General features: G+C 47.8%; 1 protein-coding gene across 14 annotated transcripts in view; it reads right to left on the bottom strand.

The window, feature by feature from the left end:
• PTPRN2 (protein tyrosine phosphatase receptor type N2) overlaps positions 1-19,844 on the bottom strand; it is a 724,029-nt gene that overhangs the window by 612,821 nt on the left and 91,364 nt on the right. Inside the window, exon 3 of one of the 14 annotated variants that reach the window (XM_072763272.1) lies at positions 17,274-17,565. The exons of 12 other annotated variants lie outside the window; for them this stretch is intronic. The gene's annotated coding sequence lies outside the window, so the exon portion shown is untranslated. Of the gene's footprint in view, positions 1-16,838; positions 17,566-19,844 lie in introns of all 14 variants that reach the window. One more of the 14 variants, XM_072763278.1, reaches the window with a different exon arrangement.

Here is a 19,844-nt window from a genome sequence, read left to right on the forward strand (position 1 = left end):
CATCCTGTCACTGATTTTTTTTTATCTGTCCTGCCTGCTTTATGTTTCCTTTTATCTTCTCCCTTATGCCTCCTTCTAGATTGAGTATTTTTATTACTTCCTTGTTTCCCTTTACTAGCATATGGTTTTTGTGACCACCCTAGACATCACAACAGGACCCCTGACTCATGACAGCATCAACACACACTGCACCCAGCATCGTGCTAGAACTTAAGGACATGTCACTCCCACCCCGTCAGCATCTGGGTGAGTCTGCCACCTACTTGCCTCCCTCACTGCTCTGCATTTCTGCCTGCATTTCCCACTTCCACAAGGAACACTTTGTCAGGGGGAACTTCTTTGTCAGAAGAACCCCCCTTGATGTTTCTGTGAGAGTCTCCTCTTGATGGAACATCTCCAGTTTTGTCTGAGGTATCTTTATTTTACCATTATATTTGAAAAATAATCTCAGTGAGCATTATATTTCTGAGTCGACAGATATTTTCTCTGGCTGCTTTCCAGATTTTCTCAACTTTGGTTTTTTACTCATTTTACTGTGATATTCAAAGGTGTGGTTTGATTTGAATTCATTCTATGATGCTGAACCACATGAAACTGCCAATAGTCAACCTCTCCAGGCCTATATAATGGCTATTTAGTAGCTCTTTTAATATCCAAGGTTTGGTAAACTTTCTTCAGTTATAAAAAGAAATCTTAGACATTCTCTCCTCAGACATTGTCTCTGCACTGGCTTCTCTCTATTCCAGGACTCCACTTAGAGAACACACATACTAGACCTTAAAAGCATATCCCACATTCACATACTTTTTTCTAGAGTTTTTATCAGCTTTGCTCTATTATTCTTTTTTCTGAAGTTTTATTTATTTATTCATTTAAGTCATCTCTACACCCAATGTGGGGCTGTAACTCACAAGCCTAGGATCAAGGAGCCCACATGCTCCTCTGACTGAGCCCACTGGGCTGTCATTGTGCCTGGTTATTTCCTACTGACCTACTTCCACTTCAGTGATCTGCTCTTCAGCCATGTCTAATCTTTGGTTATACCCATCATTAAATCTTTACATTCAGTCCTATATTTCAATCTGATTATTTTATTCACAGAATTCATTTCCCTGGGGGCATCTGGGTGACTCAGTTAAGTGTCTGACTCTTGACCTCAGTTCAGGTCATGATCTCAGGGTCGTGAGATCAAGGCCCACTTTGGGCTCTGTGCTGGGTCTGGAGCCTGTTTAAGATTCTATCTCACCCTCTCCCTCATCCCCTCCAAACCTACCCCCCACCACCACCACACACACACACACACACACACACACACACACTCATGCTCTATCTATCTCTTTAAAAAAAGAATCCATTTCACTGGTAAAATATTCTATCTTGTCATGTATTTTCTTGGACATAGCTATCACAGTTACTTTAAAATTTAAGTGTGATAAGCACAATAACTATAAGAATTCTTTATTATCTGTGCTTGTGTTTTGGTCTTGGCCATTCATTCTTGACAACTGAATACCAGACATCATCTATGAACCTGCAGAGGCCCTGACCGACTTGATCTTCTTACCTTCTTCCTTGGTCACCCAGCCAGAGTATGGCCAGTTTGCTTAATTCAATCAAGGCCTAACCCTCCTCATCACCGTAAGGGTTATTCTATCTCTGGTTTATTCCCACACCTTGGGTATAACTCATCCAGGGTTTCAGAGAAGACCTAGGATGTGGGCTCTGACCCCCCTTTCTTAGAAATTCTGGAATTCCAGTTTTCTCTCTTTGGTATCATGAGACTGCCAAAAATTCTCTCTGCTCTCTGAATCCTTTGGATTTGCCTTCAGCCATGCAACTTAAGAATTAGGCAAATGCCTCAGGGGAGAAAGCCATAGGTGCTGGACTCTCTTCCTGCATCTACCTCTCCTCACAATCTGAAGAATTACACATTTGAGTGGGATGACAAAATGCTCTGCTGCTTTCTCTCTTTTCCATGCCTTTCCCCAACAACTCCTCCCCAGTTTCTCAGCCTCATTTTCCAAGAATTGCAAATGCATGGAGGGAAAGAGCAGCTTGCAGATGTTGGCTCTCTATTGGCCCCATCTCTGTTGGATATAGGCCTCCCCACTCCTAGTTGCTTTAGCAGCTGCCCAGTCCCTTCAATCCTATGTTTGTTATCCAGGTTTTCTAGCTGTTCTTTGCAGGAAATCTGCTCTGCTGCAAACTAGGTCACCCGAGCCAAAAGAGAAGTCTGTAGCTGAATCCTTATGACCATAAATGTTCTTGGAAATCGCCAAATATGAATACACACTGTGTGAAAAAACAACCTTTAAAACCCTGGTGAGGCTGCTCAGCTGAGTGACACAGGGATCAGCAGAACTTCCACTGCCAATGACTCTGTAGGAGAGACTCTGACCATAAGTCAGCAAAGTACAGCCCTCAGATCCAACCCTGGCCTTGGTCTCTCCTTATAGGGCCTTTTTAAAGGGTTGAAGAAGATGAAGAAAAGAGGAGGAAGAAGAGACAATGACCTTACATGGCCTTCAAAGTCAAAAATATTTATTGTCTGACCCTTTATAGGAAAAATTTGCCAACCCCAATTCTAGGGGAATTTAAGTACCAATTCTTAGTGTGTGTTAGTATAGATATTAAATATTAAATATCTGTTAAATAGATATGGAAAGTATAGGATACAGAAATAATTTTATATTAATTGCAAGATGTGTTTTGAAAGCCTAACAATAGAACTACCCAATATGCAAAGCCTTCTGGGCTTAAGTGGTATATCTCACAGCACTTACAGGGAGGCTAGATCTTCTGGAGCTCATTTTCGAAGGTGGAAATGTTGAGTCCTGGGAGTGACCAGGACTGAACCACAGGAAGGGTAGTTTCAGACTCTGTGGTGTCACGCTATAGCACAATCTGCATTTCCTTCTCATAATGTATTAAATCACTTAAGAAACAGCTTCATTTACATGCATTCACATGAATCCTACTGGGTCCTGACAACTTCCTGCCCTCCAACATGTCATCACTTGTGAGCTGACACTCTCCCCAGACTCAGTCTATAAGAACAAAGAATACACATTAAACCTACCAGGATACATGGTGGCCACAGCCCACAAAGGTGAAGAACCATACTAGAAAACTCTCTCTTGTCGGCAAAGACACCACCTCAAACATATGTTCCAAGGGCTTGATGCTCCTAAGAGCTAGATGCTTTCCATAAAGGCTCCAAATTGGAGAGACCTTGGTACCTAGGAAGGGTCATAGACTTTACATGAATGAGTACATTAGGGCCTAGCACCAGGCCGACTCACTCAACATTGATAATGATAGAGACCATTCTCTGGCCACCTGATACAGTTAAACAACTGAGAATTATGGTTTCCCCAAACAGGAGATGAGAACCTCATCATATGCTGGTTAAAGGGGCTGAAATAGAACAGAGAACACTGAAACCCACAGTATTTTCCACCTGTTCCCTTCCACATGCAAATACACAAGGGCTTAGGACAGATCTCATTAATGGTTAGTATTCTGTTACTCAAATTCATCACTAGAGGATTGGTTCAGTAAATATCCACATTTCCATATAATGGGCACTACCTCTCAGTACCTGCCCATGGAACACTATTCAGCAGACCAGGGTAAAGGAGTCTGTATTTTTACAAGGGACAAGAAAGATCTAAAGAATTATAGGATTCTATTTTTGTGCCCCGAAAAGTATCTGAAAGGATATTCACTCAAATGTCAGTTACAATAATTCACAATGATTATTTTGGTATTTTAGGATAAAGTGAGTGATTTCGATCTCACTCCTTACACCTTTCTGTACTGCCCAAATAATCACCATTTGGCATGTTTCCTTTTTTATTGTGTAAAATGCTTTAATTAGAAGAAACCTGCATATGAAAAAGGCATGGAAGGAAATGTATCTACGATATTTTTTTTATCTGAAAGCAAAATAATACATTTCCATTGTTGAAATAATTAAAACAGATTTCATCTACTTCCATTGTTCCCACCGTACGGGAGACAATAAGAGGAGAGGGTCCAAACACAAACTTCCCACATTAGTTGGTTAAAAAAAATTGCTAAAAATACAAAGTGTGGGATCCCTGGGTGGCGCAGCAGTTTGGTGCCTGCCTTTGGCCCAGGGCGCAATCCTGGAGACCCAGGATCGAGTCCCACATCGGGCTCCCGGTGCATGGAGCCTGCTTCTCCCTCTGCCTGTGTCTCTGCCTCTCTCTCTGTGTGTGTGTGTGACTATCATAAATTAAAATAAATAAATAAATAAATAAATAAATAAATATTTAAAAAAATAAAATAAAAATAAAAAATAAAAATACAAAGTGTCAGGCCTCCTGGGTGGCTCAGTCAGTTGAGCATCTGACTCTTAATCTCAGCTCAGGTCTTGATCTCAGGGTCATGAGTTCAGTCCCCACACTGGGCTCCACTCCAGGCATGGGGACTTAAAAGAGAAAAAAAAAAAAAAACACCAGGTGTCAAAGGCATTGGTCCAAAAATATAAAACATAAGCACTAAAGCAGAACAGAGCCCTTGCAGGACGGAGATATATATAGTTGTTCTGTTTAATCCTCCTCTGTAAGCAACTACTGTTTCTACAGGATGATCCAGATCATGGGCCAGATTGGTCCTCGTCAGCCCAGAAATTTATGTACTGATGCTACAGAAGACGCTGCGCCTCCAGCAGCACCTCAAAGGGCATCTACAGCCTCAGTCATCTCCTCTTGCCTGATTTGTCCATACATCCAGTCACCAATTGGTAACAAACTGATACACAAACTGAATTTCTTGGGGAAGGATCCAATGAATCAAGGGAGAATTAATGAGATTCTTCCCACAGATGTTTACGAACTAAGGCCTTGCTCCCTGCCCACCCGGTCAATCTCACTGGGGAGCTGGAGGCCAAGGGTGTAGGCAGAGTGTCTAGGCCATGCTCAGGCAAGCTCTTTGTCACTGGGCATCAGCAGCCACTTGTCCCCACCTGGCAAGCCACCATCTCCCTAAAGCCCGCCCCCTGGGTCCCTTCCTGAAAGTCAAACTCAGCAGAAATGACCCCAGAAGTCCACAGTCACTTGGACTACAGCGGAGCATCCCGAGTGTGTGAGGCCCCGGTCAGGTCCCAGGTGCTGAGTCCGAGGGCAGCCAGGGTGACTGGCAGTGCGGTGGACAGTGCAACCACTCACAGGTGGGGGAGCACCCTGCATGCCCAGAACATCCCAGGGTCCCATCACGGCACCCTTACAGCAGGCTTACCCCTCACTCCTGAAGTGCTCCCATCTGGACTCTGAGTTCTCCCCTGCCCCACACTGAGTCCTCTTTTGGCCACACCGAGTCCTCTCCCACCCAGATGCCAAGTCCTCTCCCTCCCGGACGCCGAGTCCTCTCCCTCCTGGATGCTGAGTCCTCTCCCGCCAGGATGCCGAGTCCTCTCCCACCCGGCACTGGCCTGAGGGTTGGGTGGAGGGTTCTGCAGCCATTGTACTCTGTCACTAGCCTTGCAAGACATGCTCAGCTCCAGGTGGAGGTGAAGCAACTGGACCCCAGGTCCCTTCCCACCCCATCCCCAGCTCAGCCACAGCTTCAACCTCTAGACAAGCCCTCCCTACAGGCAGCAAGCTCCCACCAGACACCTACATCCATGTTTCCTCTAAAACCTGACCTGACCTGCATTTGAAAGCTTGATGCCCTTTAACAGTGTCTGCTGACCACTCCCACCCCCAAATCTTGGACAGAGGCCCCTCTCGCCCCAGCGAGTGGGCAAGCTTCAGAGGAGGGTGTGATTTTCAGGCAGAGACCCTGATAAGAGCTTCTTATGTAACAATGCCAATTTGTCTGGATCCAGGCTAAACCCAAAGTCCACAGGAATCTTCCAGATGAAGTGCAAGTAGCCAGCTATGTTGAGTGTGCAGCAGAAGCAGGAGAGGAACAGGAGAAGAGGAGGAGCTAGAGCAGGAGCAGGGGAAGAGCAGGAGTAGGAGCAGAGAAGGAGAGGAGCAGGAGCAGGGGAGGAACAGGAGAAGTGGAGAAGCTAGAGCAGGAGGAGCTAGAGCGGGAGCAGAAGCAAGAGTGGAACAGGAGCAGGAGCGGAGCAGGAGCAGAGCAGAAGCAGGAGCAGGAGGAGCAGAGCAGGAGCAGGAGAGGAGCAGGAGTAGGGGAGGACCAGGGGAGGAGCAGGAGAGGAGCAAGAGCAGGAGGAGGAGCAGGGGAGGAGCAGGAGCAGGAGAGGAGCAGGGGAGGAGCAGGGGAGGAGCACGAACAGGGGATGAGCAGGCCCCACCTCCGACAGGTGCCTCTGCGAAGCCTCTGTTTGCCTGGAGTGGGTGCTGGGTCCCTGCAGAGTCACAGGGTAAGGCAGTGTGCCACGCTGCTGGAAGTTCTAGAAGAAAATCGTGTTCTGATCTTCACCCTCCCCATCACCCATTACCAGAACATTCAAGCCTGGAACTGTGATGTTTCCACAGTTCTGATGGCAGCTGCACACCCACAGTGTCCCACAGGGTACCACATCCTGAGATGGTCCCCAAATCGGCTATGCCCTGGGATCACCACACATGGAAAGCAAACACCTGTGCATTCGGCCGCCCCTGGGGTTACAGACACACAGACTCACACCTCCGGTCCCCCCAGGCAGAGACACATATGGGCCCCGCCATGTCCATGTGGCAAGTGAGTGGAGCTGGAGCCTGACCTGACAAGGTTACAGGCATCAGGGCATGGGACTCTTCTTGGCTCAGTTTTCTTGAAATTCCGCCACGCGGTCATGTAGTAAAGCAGAGCAGCATTGGCGGAGACCTGCCTTCCACACACTGGCAACCTAGATGGTGGGACTAAGGAGGTGCAAGTTCTCAGCACTATGTAAACCCATGACCAGGGGGCGCCCGGGGGCTCAGTAGATGAGCGTCCAACTCCTGGCCTCAGCTCAGGTGTTGATCCCAGGGTCCTGAATTCAAGCCCCATGCCGGACCCTGTGCTGGGATGGAGCCTCCTTCAAATAAACTAACTACACTTGTGACCTTTAATTCACTTCTGCAGTCATGTAACCCTCTGTGATTTCCCAGCAAACAGAAACACTAAGATCTCCTTTTGTTCCTAAGTTATTAGGTTTTCAAGGTTGTATTACGGCTGGAATTAAAATGAAGATGGCAGAGCTAGGACCCGCCTCCAATGCCACGTCGGCAGAGAGGCCAAGTGACGGCAGCTCAGGGAAGTATGATCGCCGCACATGTCCCTCCCTTCCGCCTCCAGATACGTGACCATACCTTTCCCATGAGGGCAACAAGTATCTGCCACCTTCTCCTCCCACGCACACCCACCTGCCCGTGTCTGTGCTCACCTTGTGAAGCTGTGGGTTTTCCTCAGTGGTGTCACAAGTCATACAGCGGGGTGAAGGGCTCAGCTGAGCACAAGCTTGACCCGCAGGCCGTGTCCCCTTCATGCCCCAGCCACAGCTTATCCTCACCTTCATCCCTGGGACCCTCACGTCCTATGGGAGGAACGCCAAGGGGCCAATACAGTTGTGACCAGGTGACGTCTTCTTATGGTCTCCAGCTTTACAATGTCCCAAAAAGGAAACCTCAAATGCGTGTGATTTAGACGATGGCTGGGAGGTGACGAAGGTGTCGGCAGTGTGAACATGCCCGAAAGTGAGCCTGCAGCAGTTTCTCTCGGGCTCCCTGGCCACCAGGCCTCACCCGGATCACTGCCTGGACTCAGGAGCATCCAGGTGACCTCAGGATGTGGCAACGAGCACTGCAAAGCTTGGGGACAAGGCAGGGAGGAGACAGGTGACAAGCTGCTTCTCTGCCTGTCTCCTGGAAGAGTCCATCACAGAGAAAGGCTAGCCCACTGCTTACGTTACAATTCTACTGTCTACAATAGTAGGTGCTCAATGAACACGAGCCATGCTAGTGCATCGGCAATGTCTGCTCATCTCACATCACCAGAGACTGTTGGGAGGCAGAAAGGACTCAGAAGACTGCTCTCCGAGAACCCCTCTCTGCTCAGCAGAACCACACCTGACCCTGCACAGAACAGCAGGGTCCCCTGTGAACTCACGAGGAGACCCAAGCATATCTTTGTGTATTAGTTTTTCTCCCTTAAAAGGGAACTTAGACCATGGAGGAGGGCACTTGATGGGATGAGCGCTGGATGTTATACTGTATCTTGGCAAATCGAACCTCCAGAAAAACAGATTTTTTAAAAATGGAACTGGACACCTGGGTGGCTCAGCAGTTGAGCATCTGCCTTTGGCTCAGGGCATGATCCTGGAGTCCCAGAATCGAGTCCCACATCGGGCTCCCTGCATGGAGTCTGCTTCTTCCTCTGCCTGTGTCTCTGCCTCTCTCTTTCTCTGTCTCTCTCTCTCTGTGTCTCTTATGAATAAATAAAATATTTTTTTTAACAAAAAGGAACTTAGACATAAACTACTTCTTAGTTGTAAACATACTCATTATTGTCTGCTGGACATGCAGAAACAGTAAGCTAATTCAATAAATTGTTTCCTTTGCTCAGAACAAGGAGAAACACCCACTGTAGATCAGTGCAGAGCTTACAGTGTAGACAGAGCCACTGGGCCATGTGCTGAAACGATCACAGTGAGCTGACCCTGGGTGGGCACATTGTCTCTCTCAGGACGGGTCCCATGGTGCAGCTCAGACATGAACTCTGGCCCCCTGAGCACCCTGCAAAGTCATGCCAAGAGCAACGCCAAGTCACTGCCAAGAGCAACACCAAGGGCACACTTAGCTCAGGTTCCAGAAATTCTTCCAACAGATTGTCTTGCCGTGTTCAACCCCAGCAGCACGCACCAGCATGTCCCAAAGCGGCCCCAGCAGCAGAACCCATGCAGACCCTGGCCTCGCCATGGACAGATGCCCGACTCAGGAATGCAAGACCCAGGCCTGTACTGAGATATATGCAGGGAAGCTGCATCACATTTAAATATTTGAAATTACATGGTTTTAATATGCATTGTAGAAGTCCAAAGTGACTTCTTTTCCCATTAAAAAAAGAAAAAGCAAAAACACAAAAAAGAATTTACAAGAAATATAAATTTTCTTCCTATTCCATCACCCAGGCTGCAGACTTCTGCCGGCTGATTACTGGCACCGTCCTGAACACCTTCCCGCAGGGACACACACACACTGGCCACACACACGGGGACACATCCCGCCTGTTTACTCTGCCTTCATTCCACCACCAGGCCCCAGTTCTCATGCTCTCAACTCTCAGAAACATCCAAAATTTGTAAACTTCGACTTTTTGCGAGTTTGAGCAACTGATGTACTCTATTTCATATGGCTTCATGTGTTCTCCTGGGGCGCCCGGGGGGCTCAGGCAGTTAAGCATCCCTCTCCTGATTTTGGCCCAGGTCATTGTCTCAGGGTCATGAGATCGAGCCCTGGTCAGGCTCTGAGCAGGGAGTGGAGCCTGCTTCAGATACTCTCTCTCCCATTCCTCTACCCTCCCCCCTCTACTCCCTCTTTCTCTCAAAATTAGTTAATTAGCTAATCGATTGATCTTTAAAATGTCTTTTCCCATTCTGTTACCTGTCTTTTAACTCTCTTTCTAGTGTCTTTTTAATTAAGAGATGTTCTTGATTTTAATGTAGAAATTAGCTTTCCTCTCTTTTGTGGTTAGTCCTTTTTAGGTCCTGTTTCCAAATCTTTGTTTACCAGAGTCACAAAATCATTGTATTTGCATCTTAAAGTCTTTATCATTTTGCCTTTCACACTTAAGCATATAGGACTTGACTTTTTCTACAAGAAATTAGTTCCAATTTCATTTTTTTCTCATATGGATCCTAACTACTCTGCATCTTCGTTTTTCATTCAAAATGTTCTGAGGTCTTTCTAAATCAACACATATGCAGTTCCAGCTTCAGGATGAGCCATAATTTGAAGGATACTTAAGATGCTCATGGTTTTTCTATTACAATGTTCCAAAGAATCATTTTACATTTGATTCCTTATGCATACACTTAAGCATATTCATCATGTAATTTCGTAGGAGTGGGAATGATGAACTAAAAGTATATGTATTTTAAATTTTCATAGCTAATGGGTTTTCTGTCTTGCTTAAAATACTTATTCCTTCTCAAAATTATTAAAAATTCCCCCAAGGTCCCTTCTAGTACTTATAAAATCCCATTAAACTTTAAATCTTTGAACCATCTGGATTTTATTTTGGGGTTAGGAGTTTGGGAGGAACCCAGCTCTGTATTTCCCAAATGTCTGGCCAGTTGTCCCCAAATCATTACTGAATAATACATCTTTTCCCCCACTGATTTCAAATGTCATGATTATCATATACTAAATACCCATATGCATTCAGGTCTATTTCTAGACTTTCTATTCTTTTCCTTCAATCTGCCTGCCTATTTATGATCACAACCACTTGGGTTTGAACACCCCATCATCACAAAACACTGCTGCATGGGATGGTCAGTCAACACCCAACAAACAACATAACTGTTTTGTAACTTTCCTCATAACTTTCAGCCTCATACATATGTCTCAACATGAACTTTGAGACTAGCTTCCTTAATTTTAACATAATTTTTTCTTGTTTTATCATAATTGCTTAAACATAAAGGTAATTTGGAGACAACTGACATAATATTAAATCTTCCTACACAGAAACACTGTCTTGCCAATTATCCAGCTGTCCTCATGCCTCTCAGAAGGAGTTTTGGATCTGCCCATGCATCTACCTCCTCAACCCTCTTCACCTCTTCTCCACCATGCTTCCCTCTCAGGCCACAGATAATCTATCCATTTATTTCACCTTCTTTTTAAAGTTAATTTATCTGGGTATAGAATTTTAGGTTGGCAGCTACTTTGTTTCAGTTCTTTAAAGATATTCCTCCATTATCTTCTCGTTGCCCCTCCTGTGGAGGTCAGCTCCCAAATGCAGAAGGATCCACAGACTTCAAACGACCATCCTGTGAGCAGGAGAGGTCCCCAGTGTCAAAACCAGCACCTCTGTTATTTCCTCCTCTTCAGACTGGCCACACTAGCAACTGAGCCCAGGATAAAACAGTAGGCAGGAGGGCCATCTGTCACACAAGGTCACTCACAATAGGTATGTGTGCAGGTAAAAAAGGAAGATGTGGGGTAGATATGCAATCTGCCATGGAGTCTTTCATAACCTAGGAGGCTATGTGTCTCTTCTGTTTTTAGGTCTTATTTTTAAATTTTCATTTTCAGCAATTTTTCTACACTGTTCCCGTGTGTGTATGAGTGTGTGTGTTCTTCTTAGGGTTCATAAGGCTTCTTGAATTTTTGCTTGATGTCTCTTACACATTTTGGAAACCTATTAGGCTTTGCCCCTTCAAACTGGCTTCTCCCCATTCTTGTCTCCTCCCCCTTGTGGACTTCAATCCACAGTACATTACCTCCTTGCAATGTCCATATGTCTTCTCTGTATTTTTCCATCCTTTCCTCTCTGGATATGGCCTCTGACCTACTTCACATTCACTTTATCTGGTCTGCTGTTAACCCCAGAGATTGTATTCCTAAATCTAGGTAGTGCATTTTTCAGGGCTAGAATGTCCATGTGGTTCTTTTCTATAGATGATTGTATTTTTCTGAAATTCTCCACTGATCAACTTGTTTCGAATATATTAATCACCATTATTTCAGTGTCAGAGCCTAATGACTCCAATATCTGGATCACCTCTGCATCTGTCTCTGCTGTCTGGCTGGTCTGTCTCAGTTCTGTCACTCCCCAGGCAGGGCAGTTTTGACCACATGCCAATATTGTGTGTGAAACATAGAAGAGACTCAAGCTGATATCTTACCCCATAAAGAGCTAGTCTTCATCTCTGGCAGCCAGCAGTGCAGGGCAGATTACCCAAGCCTCTGCAGCCAGGCCGACTGGAGATGGGGTTCTTTCTATCCATCCTTTCTCCTGCTGTAGGTACTCCCAGCCTTCCAGAGGTCCTTACATAAAGCCTAGGGTGTTTCACACCTTGGCAGGCCCTGAACGACCACTCTGAAACCCCCAGCAGCTGCTTTCTCTCTTGCCCTCCCTCTGCCAGCATTGATTATTGATTGGCAAGTACAATGACAGTGGGTCACCTGAACTGGTTCTACTTCCTGCGACCATGGCTATCTTTGTACCTCGCTGGTATCTTCCACAGGTAATTTTCTGTCATTCATCCAGCTTTTCTATTAGCTTTAGGGTAAAAGTCCACTGCAGGCTGGTCACCATACTCAGACCAGAAGTCCCTCAGCAGAGTTTGAGAGGGTTTCCATACATGACCTGCACATCCTCCAGATTATTTCCAGACGGTTTAAGCATCTCCCATTGTGTTTTCTGTTGGTTGTTGATATATAGGAAAGCTCTGCATCTCTATATTAAATGTGTAACCAATCGCCCCACCAAATACTGGCAATAGTTACTTAATGGGTTCATTTTGGTTTTCCAGGTATATAACCATATTACCTGGAAATAATAATCATATTGTCTCTTCCTTTTGGTTTTATACCTCTTAAATTTTTCATATTTATTGAATTTGCTAATACAGTGGTCTCAATCCCAGAGATTCTGATTCCAGTGACCTGAGGCAGAATGGAGACAATTGAAGCTCTTAAAAGCTCCCGGGTGATGCCCAGCAGCAAAAGTTCCCAGTAGCAAGGGTGAGTTGCCATGGGTTGATGTTGCCAAAGCAATGCTAAATAACAGTTGATAGCTTATAGCTACATGTACACACGTGTATGCACATATGAATGCTGGAATCCGTGTCATTATGCTGGGTTCTAACACTTGCTCTATCAGTTTCTCTCCCTACCTATAAAATTTCTCCTGTTAAGGAATTTTCCATCTCTTCCTTTTATTAATAAGAATCTTTATCAAGAAACAGATGTTGAATTTTCTCAAATCTTTTTGTAAATAAACACCTGTATTTCTCCTTTAACCTATCAATAGGGTAAACTGTATTAATGGCTTACTATTGAATCATTCTTTATTTATGGAATGAGCCTACGGTTGGTTCTGACATAGTATCCTTTTAATGTGCTACTGGATTATATTAGTTAATATTTTGTGTAGGAATTGTTTAAGAATATCTGAGTGGCGCTGTACTGCATCATCTGAATGTGTGTTAATTTTACAGCTTTCCTACCAATGCTATCTTTGCAATAGGGAATTGGAAAGGTGTGTGCGTGTGTGTATGTGTGTGTGTGTGTGTGTGTCTACGCTCCAAGGCTGTCTAATTACCGCTGGATTAATCAATTCTTTGGAAGTTCAAAAGGAAGGTGATATTTTTAAAATGATGTCTCCACAATTAACTTGTCCTACACATTTCATTTCTTCTAAAGTGAGCACTGATGGGTGTACAGCATACCTACCATGGCCCTACTGACAATGGAGGATTGTCTGGACACAGAATTGAGGACCGTGAAAGCCTCCATTTTCTCACACTGCACCAGTGAAGACACTGCAGCGCAGCCAAATGACTGGCCTCCATGTCCTTGCCCTGGATGGTGGGAGATAGGAAACTCCCCCACCCTGGGGGAAGAACACGGATACAAACAACCAGCATAAGATCAGGGAGGAGTCCATGAGACAGTGACCACAGCTTGCAAATGCTAAGTTAATGCTTGCCTACAACTTCCCTCTAGAGCTTGCTCTCCTTCTCCCCATCCTTAAGGCTCCACGCCTCAACTTTCCTCTTTCCCCATAACGTGCAGTCAGCAGGTCAGCAGAGTGTTTTCCCATCGTTGTTACTCAGAAGTCTGGCACTGATACTTGCTCAACAAAAGTCTCCTCACAAAACGGTGAGCCAAAGGCACCCGTGTGGCTCAGGGGGTTAAGTGTCCACTCTTGATTTTAGCTCAGGTAGTGATCTCAGGGTCCTGGGATCAAGCCCTGCATCGAGCTCTGTGCTCAGTGGGGAATCGTTTGATATTCTCTCTCCCTGTCCCTGTGCCCCTCCCCTGGCACGTGCACACATGTGTACTCTCTTGCTCTCTCTCAAGTAAATAAATGAATCTTTTAAAACAATGGTGAATGAATCTTCCAGTTAAAGGGGATTTTGATTTTCACATTAATTTTATGGCCCCAAACGACTCTGGTGAAAGTTATATTTAGAAAGAACATGAAATAACATGGGAAAATATTTATTACATAATTCCAAGACAGAATTCTAATAACGATTATGTTTATAAATGCATAAACCATGTCCAAGTGTAAAAATACGAGGAAAAAAATGGTTGAAAGCAACAATGTGGGCAGCCTGGGTAGCTCAGCAGTTTAGTGCCACCTTCAGTCCAGGGTGTGATCCTGGAGTCCCAGGATCGAGTCCCATGTCAGGCTCCCTGCATGGAGCCTGCTTCTTTCTCTCTGTGTCTCTCATGAATAAATAAATAAAATCTTTAAGAAAAAAAAAATAGCAAGCAACAATGGTTGTATCAAGTGACAGAACCATGAATCCCTTTGTTTTCTTGCTTTTCTGGACAGTTTCTCTTTAATAAAGAATATTACCCTTAGAATGGAAAAAAGTAAATAAAGTTTGCATAAAACTCCGCCCTTTGGATTTTGCTTCATAAGCAAACAAGCCCCTTATTCTGCAGGTGCAGGATGATGTGCTGCCTTCTACACTAGTGGAAAGGGGGTCTGCCTCAGGATAAATGGAAACAAATGAAAAACAAAGTACATTTTTATTTTTTATGAAACTTCAATCTCAAAAAATCAGTTATAATTTGAGAACAAGATCACATAGAACAAAATCACTCTTGAACGACTTTTAATAATTATTAGTCTGTATCACACATTTTTACCTCTTTCTGCAAACAGAGAAGTCTGTGGGGATTAGAAATTTTTTGTTTGGGCCTCACCTCCACGCAGTATCCAGCCTCCTCCTATGCCATCCTCGTCGTCAAAGACAATGTTCAGCAAACAAACTTAATGGTCACAAGAGGCGAAGTACTTACGTCAGGAGGCTTCATCTCCTCTAACACTGTGTTTCGACTTGCGCTTTCTCCATGTCAGGATGGATAACCGAGAACTGAGTGCACTACTTATGGGGAATATTCTCAGGAGTCCACACGGACTCTAGATGAATTGGTTCCTGCAGATCCTGGTAGGGATGCTGCACCACCCCCACCAGGCCTAGGGTGAGGGGCAGGTGAGGGTTCCACTGCTTCTCAGCAGAACTCAAGGGCAGACACTGCAAAGCACGGTCCCCACGTGTGAGTGGTCAGCAGGGCTGCAGGACGTGATGACAGCTGCTCTGTCCCAGACAGGTAGCTGGGAAATTCTGAAGTAGGGCTTGGCAGAATCAGTGGGCAGCAGGCCCATGGGGTTATGGGTACACTGCCCACTCCTAGGGATGCAAGCACTCCCAGCAGATAGTGGGGGCAGGCAGGGGACGTGGTGTCAGAGCTGAGCAACCCCCCCATTCCTCAGCAGAAGGGGACATGCGCCAGCGCAGGGGCAGGTGATGTCTCATGGCCCTGAGGGCCAGGAGGCGGCACTAGAGGCTCTGCACCACAGCTCAGCCTGGCCCCCATCTCCTAACCTGTCCTCCCTACCTGAAGACAAGCCCCACCCATGAGCCGCTAAGAATCAAGCAAAGAATCAAAACCGGAATTTCCCCCATTGTCAGGAGAACGTGCTCTTCTCTGCTCCCTGTCTCCACGTTGCAGGAATTCCCTGCAGCCTGTCTGCACCTTGACCATGCCTGTGCTCTCCACGCCCCCAGGAACCCCCCACCAAGTCCCAGGAGTCCCCACGGCAATGCCCCTGCCACCCCAGGGTCAGCAGACCTCGGCTGGTGCAGATGCCCTGAGGGGCAGGGCCCTGGGGTGCAGATCGGCCACGCCCCACTGACACCTTAAAGCCCCGTGGCCAGTCCTGGCATCAGGCATGGGCACCCACGGCCTCGCTCCACAGGGTGAGACTTGCCCTCCAGGCATAACCACAGTGCCCAGTCTACCTCCCGGGGGCTGTGCAGCCCTCACCCCCTCGGCCCAGCCTGAGCCCTGTGCTCCACATGCAGGAAGTGGGGTCCTCGCCCATCCCAGCCAGGCCCTGGCTTTGCAGCCCATGTCCTGCCACTCACAGACTGTGCGAGAAGCCCCCTGACACCTGGTGCGGGAGGAGGGCCCACATGGAGCTCGAGCCAGAGCCCAAGAGCCCAGATTCCAAGAAGAAACACTGTGGGCACAGGACTTGAGAAGCGGAGGGTGGGAGCAGGGGCCAGACGGACAAGGATGGAGACACTCGGGTAAAGCAACCAGGAGCTTAGAAATGAAACTGAGAGAGCAGCCCCTGGAACTCAAACCCCTAGAGGCACAACTGGGGCAACAGTGAAGGGAGACAGAGACCATCTGAGCTGACAAAGCCCCCACTGAGGGCACAGGACTCGACACCCCAGTGAGCCACGATGTCAGAAACCGGCCCGAGGTCCGCCTGCAGCCATAGTCACAGACAGGTGTTAGGGCTTCACGGTGAAGTACAGTGTTGGCCAAATGGCCCAGGAAGTGGACGGGGAAGGACGGGGTCCCTGTGGGAGGCAGCAATGAGCTGGGGGAACTCCACGAGGAAGGGCCAGGGGGCCCACAAGAAGAGGGGACAGCGTGCGGTGAGATGGACAAGCAGTGCTCCCAGGGCTGGGGGACCCGGGGGGCCTGGGGGGCGGGGTCTGTTGCTTTGATCGTCGCCTTCCATGGACTGAATGTTTAAAACCACTTATATGCATGAGTTTGGTCAAATTAATTGAGAGGAAATTTAAAGCAATGTGTCTCATACACACGAAATAAATCCTAACCGTTGACTAACAGGTGCTTTGCCCCAACTTGGCGGCAGGTGGCCGAACAGACCTGGGGACACAGACGGCAGGACGGGCAAGGCCCCCAGCCTTGCAGCTCACGTTCCAGATGGCAGACGGTGCAGTGACATCCAGACTGTGACAAGAGCCCTGGATGAGGAAGCACAGATGGGGTGCACAGGGGTGGCGGCCACTTGGAATGGCCAGCTCGCAGAGAAGCCCTGTGAAGGAGGGTGGCTCCCGGCAAGGTGGCAGTTAACAGGCCTGGGGATCGTGTTCCAGTTGTAGACAGCGGGGTAATGCCGACATGTGTGCAAACCGTTCCATCAATGTGCCAGATACACGGATGAGAAGCAAGGTGCCCCATGCTCCCACGCAGCAGTCTCGGAGACCCCCGCGGCCCGCAGCACCCGGGCCTCCATGCACCCCACCCAGGTCCCAGCCGGATGCAGTGGAGCAAACAGCAGGCCGTCGGCCAAACACGTACCATCCCACCCGCAGAATGAGGATCAAAGGGACAGGCAAGTGCAACAAACGACAGCGCCCAGTCCTCACACTTGCATCATGGCCATGGCAGTGGCTCCAGGGGATGCAGAGGGCAGAGGCTTGGGCAGGAGGCTGTGGTCTAGGGCCGGAGGTAAAAATCAAAAAGAGTCTCTCGATGGGCAAATATACAAACTGTGATAAACCACTGAGAAGTCCCAGCCAAGAGGCCCACGATCACTTGTGTGGCAAGCCTGCGTGTGCAGCGAAGCTTCCAGCGGAGATGGTGCCTCTGCCTGAGGTAAAACCACACAGAAAAAGGAAATCCTTGTGTAAATCTGGCAAGAAACGGAAACAAGACACAGAGACGGAGTAACATTCTTAAAGCTGCTTGTCTCTGTGACAAGAGTGGTTTTAACAGGTACCTCAGGCTGATGTGTCAGGAAGAAATTATTTTACTTACTGAATCACAATCCACTAAGGAAATAATCAAAGAACACACCCTTGCCCCAACTTGGCATATCTGTGCTTTAGATCCGGCGACCCATTCACCCAGACTATGGTGCACACCTGAAGCCGGCAGATGCCAGAGGCTGCCCACCCCAGGGAGACAGGCCTTCACTGCCCCTCCCTGCATCTCCCCTCCCTGCATCACCTGCATCACCTCTCCCTGTATCACCTGCATCACTTCTTCCTGCATCACCTCCCCCTGCCTCACCTGCATCATCTGTATCACCTCTCCCTGCATCACCTCTCCCTGCATCACCTGCACCACCTCTCCCTGCATCATCTCCATCACCTCTTCCTGTGTCACCTGCATCACCTCTCCCTGTATCACCTGCATCACCTCTCCCAGCATCACCTGCATAATCTGCATCACTTCTCCCTGCATCACCTCCCCCTGCCTCACCTGCATCATCTGTATCACCTCTCCCTGCATCACCTCTCCCTGCATCACCTGCATCACCTCTCCCTGTGTCACCTGCATCACCTACACCACCTCTCCCTTTGCTGGCTCCCAGGACAGTGAGGAAGCACTGCCCTCTCATCCCTCCCAGCACAGCTGGGCTCAGAGATTCCCAGGCGCCCATCACTCAGAGCCCAGCCTGGACCAGCCAGCCCCATGGGGACACAATCACTGCATGGTGCAGCTGCCCTAGGAACCACATGGTGGGGACAGCACAACACTCCCACATGATGATACAATTGTCTTTAAAACTATTCCTTTTCGGGATCCCTGGGTGGCGCAGTGGTTTGGCGCTTGCCTTTGGCCCAGGGCGTGATCCTGGAGACCCGGGATCGAATCCCACGTCGGGCTCCCGGTGCATGGAGCCTGCTTCTCCCTCTGCCTGTGTCTCTGCCTCTCTCTCTCTCTCTCTCTCTCTGTGGCTGTCATAAATAAATAAAAATTAAAAAAAAAAACTATTCCTTTTCTTGAACCACAAAATATTGACATATTTCCTCCCACATCCAGGGTGCTCCCTGGAGAGCAGAGCATGGGCAAGCACAGCACAGAGCCTCTTGGGGAAAGAGTCACACAAATAACTACGGCAACATACGGCCAAGCCTCCTGCCCCTCTCTGGCCCCCATCAGACATACAAGCTGGCCGTCACCCTCTGGCTTGCAGACCAGGGCCACTCCCCACCAGAGGCCACTCTGTGGCAACGGCCACCCTCAATTACCTGCAGCAACACGCTGCAGCCACAGCACCAATCGTTCACTTATACCTGGTACGTTGTTCACTCAAGAGTGTTCGGTGAGTAGCAAGTGAACAGGGGAAAGTGAGTGAACCAAATGTCAAAGATGACAATTCCATTTATCTTTAGCCACAGAAGAAGTGCAGCCACTCGTCAGATCGTCAAAACAAATTGCAGGAACAGACCCCACTCCTGTCAATGCGTCCAACACCAGAAGCATAGATAATTCATCCATGAACATATTCGGTAAGGCCTTTCCATGGGCGGGCACTCACACTTCCCACGCTTTGCCCGTGGCCATCACCTAGCCCCACCTGCAGAGTGTCAAGAATGCAGTCCCCACCCCTTTATTTACTGCTGTGTGCAGAGCCCACTTTGGGAAGACACAAGAGACGGGTGGCCAGGCTCCACTCCCTTCTGGGTCCACCTCGCCCCCACCTCCGGGAGCTGCCTAGGAGCAACCACTCCATCCTGCAGAAACAAAACCCACTGCCCTAGGACCAGAGCACCCAGCCTGGTGACATGCACACGAAGTCTCAAGCACACACCAAAGTGGGTGGACAATGTGATGACATATATTCCTTCATCTTACTCCTGCTTCCCACCCTGCCCCTGGGAGGACCTGGCGTCAGTCACAGGAGACCTATTACATCATACGTGCCTTCAAAAGATGTAACTACAAACCCATGATCACATCTAGCAAAATGAACAATGGTTCCTTAATAAATTTCTAGTATCCAGTCACTATTAAATTTTCCCCAATTAACTTTTAAAAATGTCATCTTGAGGGCAGCCCTGGTGGCTCAGTGGTTTAGTGCCGCCTTCAGCCGAGGGCATGATCCTGGAGACCCAGGATCGAGTCCCACGTCGAGCTCCC

This window comes from Vulpes vulpes, chromosome 7 (assembly GCF_048418805.1).
Source record: "Vulpes vulpes isolate BD-2025 chromosome 7, VulVul3, whole genome shotgun sequence".
Taxonomy (NCBI): domain Eukaryota; kingdom Metazoa; phylum Chordata; class Mammalia; order Carnivora; family Canidae; genus Vulpes; species Vulpes vulpes.